The following is an 18,900-nucleotide window of genomic DNA, read 5'->3' on the forward strand; positions in this document are numbered from 1 at the left end:
TAAAGAAAAATGGCCCTCCAAAGAAGCGAAAAACTTTTTCAGCCCGAATTAGTCAGAAATCTCCGACCCCAAGGCGGTAGGCACCCGCTCGCCGTAAGGTATGGAAAAGTAGACTAATCGTGTGGCAATACATCGCATGGACGATAGATGGCGCTACCGAACAGCTAACTCTCGTTACTTCAACGTCTTCCAGACGGTGGCGGCATTTTTTACCTTGCCACCGTTTTAGGCGTCTCTGTTCTTAGCGTTGGGACAGCAGTCAGCAACCCTTGCTGCTTCAGCTGTTTGATGAACCAGAGCGCCCGCTCGATCTTCGAGTGACGCGTTTGGCCACATTCTCACCTTCGTCTGCGGTTACATAGAACCGCGGCCGGGCTGCCCACATAGGTAACCCTTTCTATCGCCTTATTCCGCCGGTTCAGTTACTGGCCGCAGCCTAGCAGCTAGCATTTGGAAGCGCAGAACCAAAGGTTGACCGATGACAGAGACCATTTATAACGTCCAGCCCAAGAGGCTACCAGCAATAACACGCAATGCGAGAGAAGCAAGAAGAAACGCAAGTTTATGAATACTGAAGGCGTTTTTTTTATAGCCTACCTCGCAGGCTTTTCCAGATGAGGATGAAGACAAAGATTAAAGGAAACACATGCACACAAAACACTCACCCACTCACACACACACACACGCACACCAAGAATTTCAGTTTTTAATGTTCTGCGGCATTCTGTAAAACCACCGTGATCCCGCCCTCCTTCCGTAAGCGGCTCCTTTCGTGTGGAAGCCCCAAGGCAGCTTTCAGCATTCCCAGTGGCCAGCATAGGATGTCTTACGTTTAGACACTTGACAGACTCATTTCTTTGCCGCTCTTTTTCCTTTTTTCCCCTTTGTTCCCCTCCCCAAGTGTAGGGTAGCCAACTGGGCATCGCCTAGTTAACCTCCCTGCCTTTCCGTCCTTTTTTCTCTCTCCTTCTCTCTCTCTCTAGGCAACATGAAAGCCTCCTACCGAAAGATAAGGAAATGGTGTGAGTGAAGGAGCTTTTTATAATTCGGCCCTCAGCCTCCCTGCAACACCACTTAAGACCCCTCCCTGTCTGCAAGCAATATGACATCAGGGGAGTGCGTGGTAAAGGGGCCGCGCTGAAAAAAACACAGGCTTGATTGGCAAAAGTGCCTTTCCGTTCCGGCCTGCCTGCTGTACGGATAATCCCGAGCTGTAGGAAAACGACTATTTTCTGTCTAAAACTGCGCATTAATATATTGAGACAACGCCTAAGTATACTTAGGCGTTGTCTCAATATATTTAATGCGCAGTATTAGACAGAAAATAGTCGTTTCCTACATATACTGCACAAAACCCGACAGCAGTGAGAAAAACACAGTAAATTGCCACTAGACGAGACCAGATTGACTGTACCACGACGCAAGCAGCGGAATGTTCTGCCACCCACCCCAAGCCACGCCCTTCGCCTCTTCTTGGAAGCGTTATCCAAACCGAAGGCCGAGGGAGATCTATTTTGAAATGGTGATCTGGACACGACAGTATTCTCTGTATCATGCGAACGCTCAAGAAACCTCTTTCCAAGCGCCGATGGAACTTTTCCTTACCCCCGTGGCAGCAGCGACGACGGCATACCCGACTACCACGAGGAAACTAATTACTACAGCGAGAGTATAGCGCCAGAGATAGTAGACCGCAGCGGCGGGCGTAGCGGTCTACTACCGTCGCCGCTGTTTGGGGGCTGGTTTCAATGTCCCCTGTGCTGCCCTGCGTGGCCCACAGGGTGATGTCATCGGCGTACAGGGCGTGCTGCACGCCGGCGACACCACTCGAGCTGGGCCGGCAGGAGCATCATAGCCATATTGAAGAGCAGCGGGGAAAGTACCGCCCCTGGGAGGGTTCCCCGCGTGCCGAGTAGGTAAGGACCATGCTCTCTATCTTGAATGCGGATGTAGGATTGACAATCCATTAAAAATTGCCATATGTATCGGAATGTGTTGAGGCCACAGCCGGTCTGGCTTGGGTTAGTGAGTGTGATCTCGTGTGTTACATTGTCAAATGCCCCTTTAAGATCCAAGGCGAGTGTATACTACCCGGTCATTATGGGGGCATTCGACTGGGTCAAGGACTTCCCGACCGAGTTGCAGGGGGTCATCCTGTGCGGATTTGTGCGGGCGGAATCCGAACATCGTGCTCACAAATACATGTTTGCGTTCAAGATATGCAGATAACCGATCCCACCCCATCGTCTCCGTTAGTTTGCCACGCAGGAGGTGAGAGAGATGGGGCAAAGGTTATCTGTGTCAATTGGTTTGCCTGCTTTAGGAATAAAAGTGACCAGAGCCATTTTCCAGCCGATTGGCAGAGGGTGTCTCCGCGCCAAATCGAATTGATGTAGTCGAGGAGGGACTGGTATGCCGAGTCGGGCAGGTCGGCAAAAGCTTTACGGTGACCTTATCCCTTTCTGGAGCAGTGCTCTGTTTTATTTTGGCGACAGCCGCCCGCAGATCATGGAGCTGGAAAGGTTGATCCAGCTCCGTGTTCTCTCTGCCTGTATAAGAGTACGCAGCTCCACGGGGGTCCTGGCCTGCATAGTTACTGTATAGAAGAACTTCTTGCTGGGCGAGTTGGTGCTTAGCTTTCTTGGGATGGCGTTGCGCACACGAATATGTTTATGTTATGAGTATGTTTGTTCGTGTGCGCAACGCCATCCCAAGAAAGTGATACAGTTACTGGTCCTGAAGTTTCTGCGCCACTTGAGTCGTGTTGCCAGGAAAAGCGTGCATGGCTCGCTGCAAATGTTTCTGTGTTTCGGTTCGTGCTTGGGTTGGCTCTATTAGGGCTCTAAAGAGACGCCACGTGCGGCGGCTGGACATTTGTCGAGTGGCCATGTTGCATCCACCCACTCAGTTGGAGTCAGCGATTTGGGCCGCATATTCTGCCGCTTTCTGGGTGAGCTCGGAAATTCGGCTTTAACTTTTTATTGTGCTTTTGGAGTCGCGACCTTCTCCGGCTGCTGCACCCTCGATGCCCAAAGGGCCTTAACGCAGCGCGCCGGGGCTGCGGAAACCGCTAATGGGGTGCTTGACTAGGCATCCCACCTAGTGGCTGTAAGGGCGGGACCACCCAACTCCTCTCCCTATGATTTATGGGGTCACTCGCGTCCAGCCAGCCGGGAAGGCGAGCTTCCGGGCCAGCTATGCGCGGGCGTTCTCGTAAGCGACTCGTGTCCCCAACCCGTGGCGCAAAGTCACAGCCACGGCGGGCTCGGACGAAATAAGCAACGAACAGAGTACGCTAGGAAACAGTTTATTAATTTAGCGCAAGGCAAAGCACACTGCGGAAGAATGTTCTATCCGATAATATAAGGTTCAGTAGCTTACCAAGTCGTCGTCGACCGGCGTTGGATAGTCCGGGAGTCGCGAGCAGGAGGGGCGTCGTCGGGTCAGAGCGGCAGTAGCACCCCGGGGAGAGAGGCGTTCCCGCCGCAAGTTCTCCCCTACGACATTGCTCCCCCCCTTGAGCAACCGGTTGCACTCAAGGAGAGTCGTTCACCCCGTCCCTAAGACGCCAGTGCGTAGGCGTGACGTCACGTCCGAGCTGGGAGTGAGGAGAGTGGCCGGGTGCCCCCTCTCCCCACGCCCGGCGGCGCGCGCTTTTGTCGCGTGACTCGGCGCGGGGGCGATGAAGGATATTTGTATATCCCACAGATTACATAAATGTTTTCACCACCACCACCCGGACCTCCTTCCGCCATGTATAACCCAGTTAAAGATGGCGTGACGTCACACCCTATCGCGTAAACGACGCGCTTAGACTCTTCAGCGAGGCCATGTTCGATCACGTGACCAAATTTTGGTTTACCTTGACCCCCACCTTGATCTTGCCTTTGAAACGACCTTGACCCTTGACCTGTACAATTGCTTGACCATTGGTCTGACCATTCGCCCTCCACCGGTTCTCCAAACTTTTAAACTGAAGGTCTGACCTTGGCTGAGCCTTAAAGGTCATCAGCAACGCGCGGCTGTCTCAGCGCGAGACGTCTAGTAGTGAAGCTGCCGCTTCAATAATTTCCATCCCCTGGGAATCTTTAACCTGCACTGGCATCGCATGCGCAGGGCATGAAAGGGGGTTCTGCATATATGCATTGAACAGGATGCTGGTTGTGTTCGATGCAACGCCCGGTCGCATACAGCCAAAGTTTTCGGCCGGGCAAGGTAAAATAAAACATTGAAACCAGCGTTGTGACATATCACTGGAGCTATCACTCGACAGTAGGTTGAGCAGCGTTGAACCGCTGTGTTTTTTTTTTGTTTTTTTTTTTCCTTTAAACGGGTCCCTCGTCGTGAAGTGCGGCCATAATACGGGCGAGCCTCTTGCGTTGGTTTCGGTGGCGGCACGTTTTGCGCGCATAATTACACGTTCGTATGTCGAACCTTAATGCCAATTTAAAAATTTAAGGAACTGGGTTCACCTACGGTGTTGACTGAATGCCTCCGATTCCGTCATTTAAACCAAGAATTAAAATGTAGTTAGCTACAGTAATTAACTAATCATTTTTGCTACCTGCTGGAATGAACATATTGTCCGCCATGCCACATAATACCCCTACATAAACCGCAGAGCCGTATTGTTGATGGCTTTAAATAGTGCAGATTAAAAAGAACTACCGGCATATAATGACAGACAGAAAACTAACTCGAGTCGAACGTCGTCTTAGGAATGTATCTTCATGGGCGATGTCTTAAACAAACAGATTTTTACTCAGCCTTAACCTTTGCAGTACACACATATCAGCCCACAAGTCTAAGTATTGCACCATTTTCAGCCCGCATCGACGCGAATCGGTCGCCACCAGTCCATGACCGGGCATTACGGGACGCCCTCTGTTTAATCCCGAAGCAGTTATATGGTCGGTGGGAAAAACTCCCTTTTACCGCCCTCATCTATAGTGTTGCTTGAGTACATCTACTTTTCACGTGACATGTGCCTCCGATCACGTGGTATGTGCTTTCGTTCAGACAAAGGTGCTCTACTCTGCGGTCAGCCGCCCGGCAATGCTTGCAATACTACCGATACCGAAGATTGTGGCGAAGCCTACTACTACAATACAACACAGAAAAGGTGCATACGTTACCGCGCCGTTATTGACCCATATAACGAAACAAATGCCTTCTACACTGAAGCGGTTTGCAACTTCTTTTGTCTGTGAGTATCTTTACTGTGATATTACAGATTTCTATTATAGCCGGAAATCAATAATACCGCCTGCAGCATGACATGCAGCAGCAGTTTGAATAATTAAAAATCTGCATTTGCGTATACTTCATAACTTTTACAAAGAACTGAAATTTCTATAACGACCTCCGATGGCGGTATGTACACTGCCACTCGGAAACGCTCGGATATACAGAAGCTCTTTAGGGGGTGACGTGCATTTTAAAACATCTGCATTGTCTTCAGGCGTGGGACGCGTTTCCTATAGTCAGCGAAGCCTCCACAAAATAAAGAGAGAGAGAGAAAACTTTATTGTCCGAAAAGAAGGGTTCCTGGGCGCTTAGCAGAAGCGCCTGGTGGCCGTTAGCTAAACATTTGCACCCTTAAAGGTGTAGCGCTCATGGCTGCACCCTTTCCACACCATCATTTTTCTTATTTTTATTTTTTTGGAAAAGGGTGCGCTGAGAACGTTAGCACCTTTAATGCACCCATGGACCCTTCAAAGCTGCACGGGTGCAAGGGTGTTGTAGCCCCTTCGGGTGCAAGAGTGCGTAAGGGTGTACGGTATTCTTTGACTTGTCGAACAACATTCCAGTAGTTCAATCAAGCGTGCTTTTAAAATGATGCGAGCTATTCGAGTTTTTCATTAAAAGACAGCTGCAACCTTGATGCGAGCAGCTATGACTGGAGTCTGCGTCCCCAGAATGTGATAATTGACTGAATTATTTTAGCTGAAGAGCTAAGCGTCACGGACTACAACTAGGGGGTCGCTGAAATGGCACATATAGACTTGAGAAAGTTTGAGCGGAAGGGTATTTGTTGTTTCAGCCGACGTTTTCGCTTCGGCGGACGCGGTTGTTGCCACGCACGTCCTTGCACAGCAAGGGGGTTCGGAAACACCGTGAGACACATATCTGTGTATTATATTTATAGTTTGAGATGCCGTAACGTTAGTGCAAAGTTAGGTAGGTCGTCGGCAGCTTTTCGTACGAAATGTTTAGCTTCTATTCAAGAGTGCACCCCAAAAAAGATCAATAAAGCAATAAAAACCTTTGAAACTTTAAAGCAGTCGGAAAAACGGTGCGACGAGCATACTTTGCACACTTTTGGGAGGGTGTGAGTTACAGACACGGAAATGCACCCTTAAGGGTGCAAATTTTTTTACAGTGGTGCGATCGGCCCCGAAAAACTCTGAGAACATGAAATTATTACCTTCAGCACGGCTGGCACCCCTTTACTTTGTCGAAAAATTATTTTCTACGATTTGCCAGATGTTTGGTATTACACGTTCGAATTAAAGAGCACCTTTCCTAGGCTAAAAGCACAAGCTCCTTAAGATGCATGTCAGCGCGATTTAATAACATGAAAACCAATAGAGAGATGTAGAATGAGCTCAAATGAATTCGCTCCAAACCTAAAGATGTGCCGTAGAAAAGATTTCTAACTGAACTCGAATAACAGTAATCCGATGCAATTCTCAGAGTTCCCAGTAGTCACCGCCCCCCAGGTAGGCACATTCCGCAGCGCTCAAAGCATCCAGCGATGGGGCTCGTGAGTCCAGAGATCAGGAGGTCGGAGTGCATTTACTTCAGAGCAAGACACAGCTTAGTAACGAATGATGTTCTGCTATAACTGTTGCACACTATAAAAATTATGTGACGGTGGCACCAGCAGAATGAAAAAATACCATTGCTAATGAAGAAGGGCAAAAAGTTGGGCAAGTTGGCTAACATTCATGATGGGTTCCAAAACACGACAAGACGGAGACGAAAGGAAAAGAACACACAGGACAAGCGCTTACTAGCAACAAAAAACGTTTATTGCAACGCTGGGAATAAATAGGGGTCACAGAAAACACAAAGAACCAAAATAACAAGACAGAAAAAGAGATTAGCCGTTACTATCTAAAAACGCTCGTTCCTTCTCCGACAGCAAAATTGAAGGCTCACTGACACAGTCCTTTGTCTCAGCAATATGATAGGCTTCGATGATTTCCCTAGTCTTCTGGTCGTGATGCGAAAAGATCACTGTCGTTAGATCCAATTGGGCTTGGCAGGACTTATCTTGCTCCCCGTAGCTACATGCTCGGCTTTCATGTTTTTCATATTTTTAGCTTTGGCGTTGGCCCTGTGTTTTCCGTGTTCGTTGTTGTGTATTGGGTGCATGTTTCTCGATAGAGGTGGGATTAGATTCCTTCTCACGTCTGGGGGCTCGTCTGTTTCTTCGCGCGGGACCTTGTCTGGTCGGAGGCCTATCCATCTTAGAATTTTTCTTCCCGCCCTTGTTTGACTCAATCTATCTAGTTGCGTGGTTCTCACCGCTTCGTTAAGCTCCTTCCATCTATTGGGGACCCCCATTCTTCCAATTTATCCGTTGAATTGGATATGGGAAGTCCTCGTGCTCGCTTTTCGCATTTCCTAATTATGGCGTCGATTCTGTCTCGTCACACATTTGTGATCTTTAGAAAGGGTGTGGCGTAACATATTCGGCTGATGATGTAGGCTTGAGTCATTTTCAAGACGCTACGCTCTTTGAGACCGTGTTCTTATTGAGAGATTCTCCTGAATATACCGATCACTTGCGCCGCGCAGTCTTCTAATTTTCTAATGGTGTTTCTGTTTTGTCCTTTCCCTTGAAGGAACATTCCCAAAACTCTTAATTTCTTCCACCGTGGCGTACCTGGCTGCTGTGTCTGACCATCAAAGCTGGGGAAACGCTCCAGCCAAAACTGCGTTCCACTAAAAAGAAACGAAGCGCTATTTCTACCCCCGACGATGGCGCCGGCGTCTGCTGCGGAGCCAAAAAGCGCGCGCTAACTAGTGACCACGGCGCCTCAGCCAATGAAAGGCTCGCGCGCTCAGCCAATGAGAGGCTTGTGCGCTCAGCCAATGAGAGGCTCAGCCAATGAGACGCACCTATCCGCTTTTCTCGCGCGCCTATCCGCTGGTGTATCCGCTCGCCCGCTCCGCCCCGCTGGCCGTAAAAACATTCTGCTAAAACTGTCTACTCTTGCGAGGCGTGCTACTGCTGTTACGTTCCGGCAGCCTAATTGGGCTGGCCTGCCCTGTGTGGCGCAGGCGCTCATGTCCACGGCGTCGCCGAATGCGGGCCGCTTAGTCCGAAGGGAGGAGAGAACGGAAGGAGCTGCGGTTTTTTCCTGCCGGATCTCCAAATGAGCCCGTTAACTTCAAACAGATCACCGTCAGCCCTCTTGACCAGGTGTATGCTGATCGGCGTGCGAATGAAGATGACGGCCAGGCTGTCAGCATTCGGACACCAAATAACCCTCCTACTACTCTGGACAGTTTTAGTTTGAGGTAATTAATGTGTGCATTTCATGATAGGTTGTCATGAAAAAAGACACCCAGGAATTTAATAGTATCCACTTGCTTTATCCCATCATTACGAAAATGCAAAGAAAGACTGTCACCAAGAGTGGTAATAATTACGAGCTGCAAAAAATTACATATTTTATTTTATTTCTATTCAGCTGTAGTTCATTTGTAGCTAGTCATTCAGAAACTTCACGCAGCGAGTTATTCGCCTCTGTTTCTTGTTTTGACAGGTTAGCGCAAGAAAATAAAACAATGGTGTCGTCGACATGCAGAAGTATTTGTGTGTGTGCAGGATAGAACCTAAGTTGCTTATGTAAAGAACAATCAATGGTCCTAAAACTGAATCCATGAGCCGCACCCGATAATATGGGCTCTTGGTTTGAGGACGCTGTACCATACATCTCGCAGTGTTTTGAATCTTTTAGTTCTTTTAAATCTTTTTTTTTCGGTACCACCTGTGACAATGCTCGATATGTTTCAGTGTTGTTTAGAGGTCATGATTAAGATATCACAGTAACGTTTGAAACAAAATATTATAACAGTGGCTGGTTTGTAACATTAAACTTATGGCGGATTGCATTGTATAGACTGACTTCTCGTACAGTTCCAACCGCATAATGTTATTACATCTCCTTTCTATGAATCTCCTTCTTTCACTCGCAGGGGGTTTGACGAAACAACTGTTCATGGAACGAGTACTACTGAGAAATGCTGACCCTAGTGGACCGCCGGCTTTACTTAACTCCAAGCCTTCGCTAGTGTCGCCCATTGTGTAGCACACTTACCAAAGGTGTAGCTTAGTAATAAAAGTTTCAAAGCTTGAGATGGTGTTTTTTTTTCACCCAGCAGTTCTCATTACCGAGCGCAATATGATAACCAAGCACGAAATCTCAGCAGAATTTTTCATAAATACACATGTAGCATTCAAAGCAGGCCTCAAGAAAAAAAATCAGCAAACGAACAAAAGCTGCATTTTTGTTTACTTGCTATATTTTGGGGTTTGGACTTATACGCTCTTATTTTTTATAAGTTCGGCGGACTTTTTAGAGCGCAGCTCTTTGGCGTCCGTTCCTGGGTTTCGCGTCGTCGTCGGCCTCGTAACCAGCTCCGCCCCCCTTTCATCCCCCCAGCGCTAGCAGCGACCGACTGATACCGCTGGATGCCGCTGACGCCGCTAGAGAGTCAAGATAACGCGACTGCATAGAACACCGTCGCCGCCATGCAGAAAGAGGAGGAAAGGGTCCCCCCCCCCCCCCCCCCCCTGTTCTTGTGTGGCGGATAGGGTGCTCTTCAGTTGCCGACGCGCCGGTTATTTCACGTAGGCCCCGGCACGTCGACGAATACGTGACCACCTTCCCACGGCTAGACCTGGTTCTTAGCGCTGCGGAAGCGAGGGTATCATATTGTTTGTGTCGGCATCGGCGGCGTTGTCCCTGAAACCAACTCCGCAGCTGGGGTTGACTCACTATCGAAAAGGTGAAACAGCTTATTTGCTGCGCTCAAATTTCGCATTAGGAAGTAACGTAATCGTCGGTAATTTTTTCTAGTTTTATTTAAGAACACAACATTCGAATTTATCGGCGTATATAATTTTCGACGGATGAATTACTGACCTTTTCGGTGATTTGATGGGGTAATTTCGCCCAAACTCCATTATAGGCTATCTTCGAGTTTTTGTCAGCATGAGCAGTTTACTTCATTGTGTTTAAATACAAATAATAGTACTGCTTGTAATGACAGTACAAATTATAATGATAGTCTTTTTGTAGAAGCAATAGCTGTCGTCGTTGGAAAAGTAATGCAAATTAAATGAAACAGCGGGAAGACAAATACACATGCAGAAGATTACTTCTAAGAAGTTTTTTGGCATATGAGCGTTTCGCTGTCAGGCTAGGTTGAGCCAGAGGTCCGAGCATCCCGTGGCCTGTGTGTTGACAGCAACGATGCAACTTCCGGTCAGTCGCCGCCGTATACAGAACATGATGCTTTTTATGCCACAGCAATGGAAGCCTCACCGCGAAATAATTATGATGTTTGTCATAAAATTCATTCATTGCCAGGAGGGAAGCGACGTCACAAGATCGCCTAGTTCCCATTCGCAGAAAGGTAGTGACGCAACCATACCGGAAGTGGCAACTATACGTGTCTATGTCTCTTCGCTGCGACCATATCGCTACTTCTAGATACCTTCGGGCAAACATCGAACCACCAGAATGTTGACCCTAAGAGATGTCTGTCTGTGTGCACAAGACTTGAAGGGTCCGAACTACAACCGCGAAAGTATAACACAAAACTCGATTCAAAGGCATGAACAGCTTCTACTACTGCTGCATTGCCAAAACATAACGTAATTAGTTGTTCCCGTAAATCTTTTGCGTCACGCCCATTCTCGATTTCGTGTCAGTGCCACGACCTACTGTATAATGGGCGACCTGCGCATCGCGCCACTCTCTACGGGAGCGCGCGGCCGAAGAAATACCACGTGACCTCTGAGTAGGGACCAAGCCAGCCGGTAGGTGCCGCTAAAACTCACCCCCTCAGCAGCGTTTCACGCGCTTCGGCTGTGCCTGCAAGCGACCGGCGACGGCGGCGCGGAGTTCCGCGGAATAGTTTGCGAAGCCATTATTTGGCATGAGAGATGGTTGCGGCAAGGTAAAGCCGCGGGCCAGTGAAATGAGAGTGGCAATGTTGCGGGAAAGAGCTCCGGGGCTGGGGGGCGGCGGCGGCGGCGGGAGGTCATGCCGCCGTCGTTCTTTCGACGGACGCGATTGCTACGACCAGTGGCGACGGCACTCGCCTTTTCTGCTCTTTAACCGCGTTTTCACTGTTTTTAGTTGGCGGGCGATAGCAGCACAGTTGGAGTAGATTGGCAGTCTCCCTTCTCGACTCCCGCGCACGTTCATTCCTCGGTGTTACGCATTTGACGGGCAGGCTGTCCAGTGCAATACGCGAGCTCGGCCTCTGCCCCCTTGTTTTTTGTCGTGCGCTTAAGCTTTTGAACACAAACTTTAGTGATGAGTCTTTTGAAAGGGCGAGATTGTCAACTTTAATGCATGCAGTATTTGTGGAAATTTTCAGGGTGAGCTCAGCTGCGAGTGTTCTGTTCATGCAGATTTAACAAATGATTCCAAAAGCATGTGCTGAGAAATAAGTGCCAGTGGTGCGTTATCGCGCCATCACAGAAATAAGTGCTATACTTTCAGTACTTTTCGAGAGCAAGGTTTCTTGTTCAATAATTTTCTTTTCGCATTGCGCTCAGTCAGCTGGCCAATGAAGTTAGTGAGAAAGGGCCTCATGAATTTGTGACACACGAGCTTCACAAGCCTCATTCTATGGGCCACACTGTCATCCATGGAGCACTGAAACAGTGGATTTTTTGCAGCTGACGGTAGCACCACAGCTGCGGACCGTTTTAGTGGCTGCAGTCCTTTCACGAAAGGAGATCCCTGTTGACGTTCGCCCGCTCGACTTGCAGAGCGGCACGCAACAGTAGACCATACTGCGGGAAGATGCCGCAAACGCGGAGGCATTCGCCGCCACCCACAGGCACACGGCACGCCAAAGCTTCCTCCGGTTAAGTGACAACCTGCCTACTTAAAAAGAACTCTTCGGCACCCAGCTTAGCGGCCGCTCAGCACGTAAATCGAGGGCCCACGCGTGGTAGGTCGCAGTGCTCCGCAGCCGGTCGCCGTCTCTTCGGTTTCGTTAGTTTCGTCGTGGGGGTGAGTTACAGCGCCACTCTCAGCGGTGGCGGCTTAGAGAACTAAAAAATACAGCACAAGCAAAAGCAAAACTTCGGCGCTGGGGCGGCGGCGCACGCGCAGGTCGCCCATTATACAGTAGGTCGTGGTCAGTGCCCTGTACACAAACAAAACGCTCTTCCTGCACATGAGCGTAAATAAGACACTCCATACTAATAGAGCATAAAAAATATGGTGACTACTACGCTTGTCCGTAATGCGATTTTTGAGCGCAGCTGTTGCGGTACCTCAACAGCGGAACATGCAGTGCCAAACAGAAGCGGAGTTTGGTTGCGACTTGGCCCGCCCGCACAGCGATCCTCCGCCGTTGATCCTTGCCTCGGGCAAACGGACGGCAGCGCGCAATACTGTGAAGCCATCTGAAAGCGGGTCACCGCCACGAAACCCGCCTTCACACTACCGCCGTCTTTGATCCTCCGCTGCTATACTCATCGTTCGTTCAGCTAAGTAGAAGGACGACGGCGACGAACACCGCGCCTATTGAGCATCGTTAGCCCGCTAACTATCATTTCATGCCCCGATTTCAGAACCTTCTGCGTTGCTAATGACGACGCGGCAGATGTAGTTTGTAGGCTAGGAACCAAAGTTTTGTTTCCGATGTAGTTTTCTTTTGTCCCGCGAGGGGGCACTTTCTAACGCGCTGCGAAGAAATGAAGACGCGGACCTGCGCTCATTGCCCGCCATGTTGCCCGCAGATGACGCCTTCGCCGCTCGACTTCAGAGCCTTCCGCGTTGCTTAGAGGCACGATGCGCATCTGGCTTGTAGCCGGAGAACTGAAGTTTTGTTTGCGATATAGTTTTTTTTTGCCCCTACAAAACGGCATTTTTTCAACGCACTCCGAAGATGCGGTACCCTCAAAGTCGTTTGGCAGCCTCCGCATGCGTGGCACGCGCTCTAAGACATAGCAAATCTCAGGACTACAATTCGTCTGCGAGTAATTTAATCGACGTCCTGTGCAACAACGAGCCTGAAAATGTTGCCAGGTGCTGAAGATGATTCAGTTTTCACATCAGTGGTGATGGAAACCAGCCTGAAACACAGGCGGCCGCACTCCGATGCACAACTATAGGGTTTCCAGTTATTGTTTTGTAGCAACATTACTATTCAAGATAGAAATGATTTTTTTTGCAGAGTGTGGATAATAAAGTAACAAACATTTTGCATATTTCAGAAAATTTTTAACATTTTTTATTTTTAAATACAAGCGTGTTTTTGCAAGTTTTGTTGAATTTTTTTCTAAAATCTCGTTTTTAGCAAATAAAATTTTTTGTTGCAACATGGAATTTGTTGTTTAAACGTATATTAATAGAAAGCACCTTTATTCAGCTCTGTTTTTGGGTATTGCAATCAATATTGAATGCAACAGTTTTTACAGAAAAAAAAAATTACTGAAACCTTCAGAAAATGGTCATTTTCCCCATGGTAGGGAAGAGTTAACGCTGGAAAGGGCGCTTAAAGGGCAACTGAAGAGTTTTTAGAATTCGATGATATTAGCCAGACCGAATGCTTGAAACTTGCAGGTAAAGCATGCGAAATCTTTTTACGCTACGATTTGAAATGGTGATGTAATCGCCGACTAAAGGACCATCGGCGTTCAGGCTTCTCTGCAGTGCACAGCGACAGGCAGAGGCCCCAGTGATGACGTCACGTACGGCGGCGCTATGTTTCCAGCTAAGAAGCGGTTGTTTCAAGGATGAAAAAGAATGCCGTCGAAGGTGAAGCTCATGAAGCACTGTTTGGCGGCATGGGAAGACGCATGGCAGCATGTAGACGAAGGCAGTGGGCATTTGAAATGTAGACAGTTATGACGTCACCACGAGTTTCCCCGCACTTCTCAAGCTCAGTCAGGAGTACCCTGAAAATCACCATGGTTTTAATCGGTGATTGCGCCGCCATTTTAAATGCTAGCGCGAAACTACTTTTCACGCGTTACCAAGAAGCTTCATAGATTCGAATTCTCGAATGACCTCGAGTTGTCAAAAAACCATTTAACCCTCCCTTTAAGAGCTACGCTCTAAAACGCCATATTGGCGTGCGGTAGAAGAAAAGTCATTTACTCCCATTGGGGTTTATTTTTACAGTGTGGTAACAGCGGCAATAATCTGAAAGAATCACATGACCTGGAAAGGGTAATGCTACCCATTTTAAAACATACGCATCGCGATCCTCCTGACAGGCTGTAGAACAATACATTTAAAAAAAAGGTAGTGCAAAGCTTCTTTGTTTACCGCATAAATTTCCAGCGAGGTCCGGTTCACGGCGCGCTGTTCTGTGCTGCTTTGCTTTCTTGCTCACACTGCGCAGAACAACTACAGTAAAAACAGGCGTGCTAGGCTGCGGTATGTGGAAAAAGACAAAGTAATTTCTTTCAACTTCTTTCTTATCTTTATTGCGTTGCCATCAGCCATACCACGCAGAAGCATACACAGACGCCCGTTACATTATTAGTGACTCAAAAACCGCCATTCTAAATTTTACCAGGGGCAGGGTTCATCCCCTGCACAATGCCTGCTGCACATGTCCCCCCCCCCCTTTCCACCCCTCCCCCGACGCGCTGAGCTCATCTGGGTGCCCACGCACTCGGGAAATCCCGGTAACGAGGCCGCCGACTCCTTAGTCCCTGGGACTATAAACCGGGCACAGGCGGACCTCGTGGGGGATTTCTCGAGGGAGCGTATGCACTCGTTTGCTCACATCACCGCAAACTCCCGGGCTGATCGCCTAATCTACCCGCCACTCCACCCATCCCTCACTACCAGAGAACAGTCAATCTGGCGTCGCCAGCAGACGCGAACGCTGCCTACACCAGCTAATCTTTCTAAATTTATGCCGGTATCACCCCCCATATGCATCTTGTGCTCCCACCCCAAAGCCATCCTTACTCACATCCTCCTATCATGCCCGGCGTCTCCTGTCCCCAGCCGGGCTGGTGCCTCTCCGAGCCTGGGAGATCTAGGAGACTTCACTACGGTCAGCGGACCTGTCCAGGCAGAAGATCGCCGTCAGCCGGACCGCATACGTCATGGACCAACACCACATGAACGTTTAGACCATGATTGGGGTCGTGCTGAGACCCAGGAGGCCTGCGGGCCTCGAATTCTCTTGCTAAATAAAGTTTTCCAACCATCGATCTATCAGCATTGGCTTGATCGATACTTGGGAGGGAGACCACCTGGGAACACCGAGTGTTGTTGGCACTTTTTTTAGCCCGTTGTGCCAACTGGCAATGTGAGCAGGACACGTTATTTTTCACTATTTTTTCCGCCCAAACTAAACTCTATTGCTTTTCACAGCGCACAAGACTGAAGTACGGCCTTATGGTCAATAAAACGCATACTAATCAGCTCTATGTCTCGTACAACGCTCTCAGTGCGAAAGACTAAATCCGTAGACGTATCAGCAGACGTAAATCAGAAGAGAATGTCGCTGGCATTGCTGTGTCCGAAACGAGATGCTGGACGGAGTCGCGCATTTCTTCGAAGCGCTCATGCGTCGCTATGTTAAAGTATCCCACAACCATAAGCCGGTCGTTCACGTACGGCTACAGATTGCCCCGGATGAAGCGCGCAGCCTCGTTTACGGGTGCAGCTGGCGAGAAGTAAGCGCAAGCTGTTGCCATGCCTTCAGGCAAGCGCACAGCACACATTTCTCCGGTGTTTCACTGGCATTGTTCACATGTGACCCCAGTTCTCAGTTTGATCCCCACGCCGAACGGCTTCTGGCTCTCCTCTGGGTCTGAGCTCCGACCCGGCGACTCAGTTACAAATCGTCCGACTAGCCAAAGCCGCCGCCGAGGGTCAAGACCTTTCGACCGTCGTCTAGGCGGGTAGCCCTCTGGTTACCTTCTGTCTGTTGGACATTAAAAGTTTTCCTATCCTGACTATCATCTGCGGCTGCGACGGCTTTCAGCAGAGTTTCTGTGCCACTTGTCATGTGGCATAACAAGAGGCTGTCGAAATGCTAGAGTATACCATAGATCCTAGTCTCTTCAAGAAGCCTTAGCAGGCTCCGGCACTTAACTCTGTCCGTTATCCACAATGGAAGATGTTTCTCCCTTGCAGCCGTAAGTTGTGAAGACGCGCCTTACTCGTCCCCTTTGGTTGGTTTTCCCGCGATGCACCCTCTTTAGCCGTGTTAGTTACAACATGCATAGCTCTGACCGCTGGGTAGCACCTCGCACTCCTACAAATTACGGACGGAAAATGTTAAAATACGGCCAACCACCCTTAACACGGAATGTACATCCTGATTGTCAAAGCAGATTTTATAGATTATCCTTTTTTTTCATGTTATCCACTATTTAAACCTTTTTTCACCATTTGTTTTTTCTCTCGAATTTTCTCAACGATTTGTGTTCTATCCTAAACATCTGTTCATCACTGCTGTTTTTTCTGCCAGGTGTCACTCAGTAGGGTGTACGTCTCGTCACGCCTCTAGAAGGCTTTTTGCCTACACCCGCAGCATTCCGTATGTACCATTCTGACGTTGAAATAAATTTCATTTGATTTGATTTGATTTCATTTGATGATGGCCTGTCTTTTAGATCGAGGATCATTACTGGTGATGGAAGTTGAGTTTACAAGTAAAATCTTGAGATGAAGCTACATTGTACAGTGGGAACGGTCTATACAGGACATCGTCGATTGTGTGCGGAATATTTCATGCTCCGCGAACAAATGCACTGGTACGTTTTTTGCTCTTAACGGGGCGCCATTCGGGGCGCCTCCTTTCGGTAGAAAAACAATTTTTAGCTTAGTGGAAAGAGAAATTTAGGGTATACTTGTTTGCGTTTCAATGGCATGCGTTCCTAATTCACACACGTAACAATAAAACGTGGTCTCACTCATGAACGAATTCACATTTCCTTGTTTACAGTGAACTTTGAACAACTAGCTGAAACTAAAGAACTACAAAATTTAGCTTGAAAAATTATACACTCAACACAATGGGCGCGGTTTGTAGATCTGCCAAATGTTCAGTTCAGTTCAGTTCAGTTCAGTTCTCTTTATTTCCTTTCCTTTCGAAAAGGTAGGAGCCGGGACTAAAAGCTGTAAAAACAGCTTGACAGGGGCCCCGGCCCCCTACATGGTGGCACTGCAGCGTGTCGGAGACAACATCACCATAACAAAGGAAAAATAAATACAGATGCATATTACAGAGGCAATATAGTTCAAGAGCAAAATAAATACAAATTCAACATTGCAAGGCAAACAACAGTTTGTAACGCTTCAAACACAGAAAAAAAAAAGAAAACAAAGAAAAAAAAATAGATGAAGTACAATGTGTTGGACATTCTGGACACAGTATGTAACGAATTGAAGCGACAGTAAATTTCTACAAGAGACATGGGTACAATAATTACAGCGCAGAAAACGTCTCACATTACAAGATCTAAGACAACTATAATAATTTCTGCCGACAGAAACGACTAATGGTATGTTTAGGTTCGTATGCTGGATCGAAATTCGACGACTCTAAACTATTGAGTAATGTGGGAGTAATATATTTCAAAGATTGCGTATGGTATGAGGTGCGAGGTGTAGGTACAAGCCATTTTTCCTTGTGTCTCGTAAGGCGAGGTCTGGCGTTTTCTTGTAGTTGGGCTAAAGATATTAAAAAATTACTTTTTTCTTTCACAAAAGATTTATATATTAGCATTAACCTATAGTTATATAGGCAAAACACTGGGAGAACATTATATTTCTCAAAAAGGGGGGCCGAGTGGTGCAAAAAAGACACATTAGCGATATACCGAACTGCTTTTTTTTGAAGTAAGTGCAGTTTTTTTAAGTCAGTCATACCAGTCGTGCCCCAGACAATAATACTGAAGAAGAGATAATACTAGGGAATTATAGAGAATAATTTTAACCTTGGTAGGCAAAATTTCTCTCAGTCTCGCAATAACACCAACAGCACTGGATATTTTCGATTGAAGGTATTCAACGTGTTTGTTCCAAGTTAAATGCTTTGAGAAATGAACACCAAGTATTTTCACTGTATCGACTATTTGGATGCAATCTGTACCTAGACGTAGATTCAATGAAGTCAGCTGATGTTTTCCTTTTGGTGAATATAAAATTGCTTGTGTTTTAGACGGGTTTATCCTTAAACAGTTTGCGTTAACCCATTGGTGTAAATCGCCAAGCGCTTTATTCGACAGCAATTCAATGTCTGCTTCTGTCTTGCCCTTAACAAAAAGCGTCGTATCATCTGCGTACGAGACAAACTGAGCGCTGTCTGTGCATCGAACAATGTCATTGACATAGATGATGAATAACAGTGGCCCAAGTATGCTTCCTTGCGGGACTCCAGTTGATACAGCCAGCACGGAAGATTTACTGCCATTTATGTCAACGTACTGAGTTCTATTTCCAAGGTATGACTTAAGCAGTGTGTGAGCAATGCCGCGGACTCCGTATCTATGTAGCTTGGAAAGAAGGATGAAATGATTTACAAGATCAAACGCTTTCGTAAAGTCGACATAGATGCCTGCTATAATCTCTCTTTTGCTAAAAGCTTCTAAAATGATCTCTTTTTGTGCTACAAGGGCCGTCTCTGTTGATCGGTGCCGTCTGAAACCATGCTGAA

This window comes from Amblyomma mixtum, chromosome 8 (assembly GCF_055824585.1).
Source record: "Amblyomma mixtum isolate Tamu chromosome 8, ASM5582458v1, whole genome shotgun sequence".
Taxonomy (NCBI): domain Eukaryota; kingdom Metazoa; phylum Arthropoda; class Arachnida; order Ixodida; family Ixodidae; genus Amblyomma; species Amblyomma mixtum.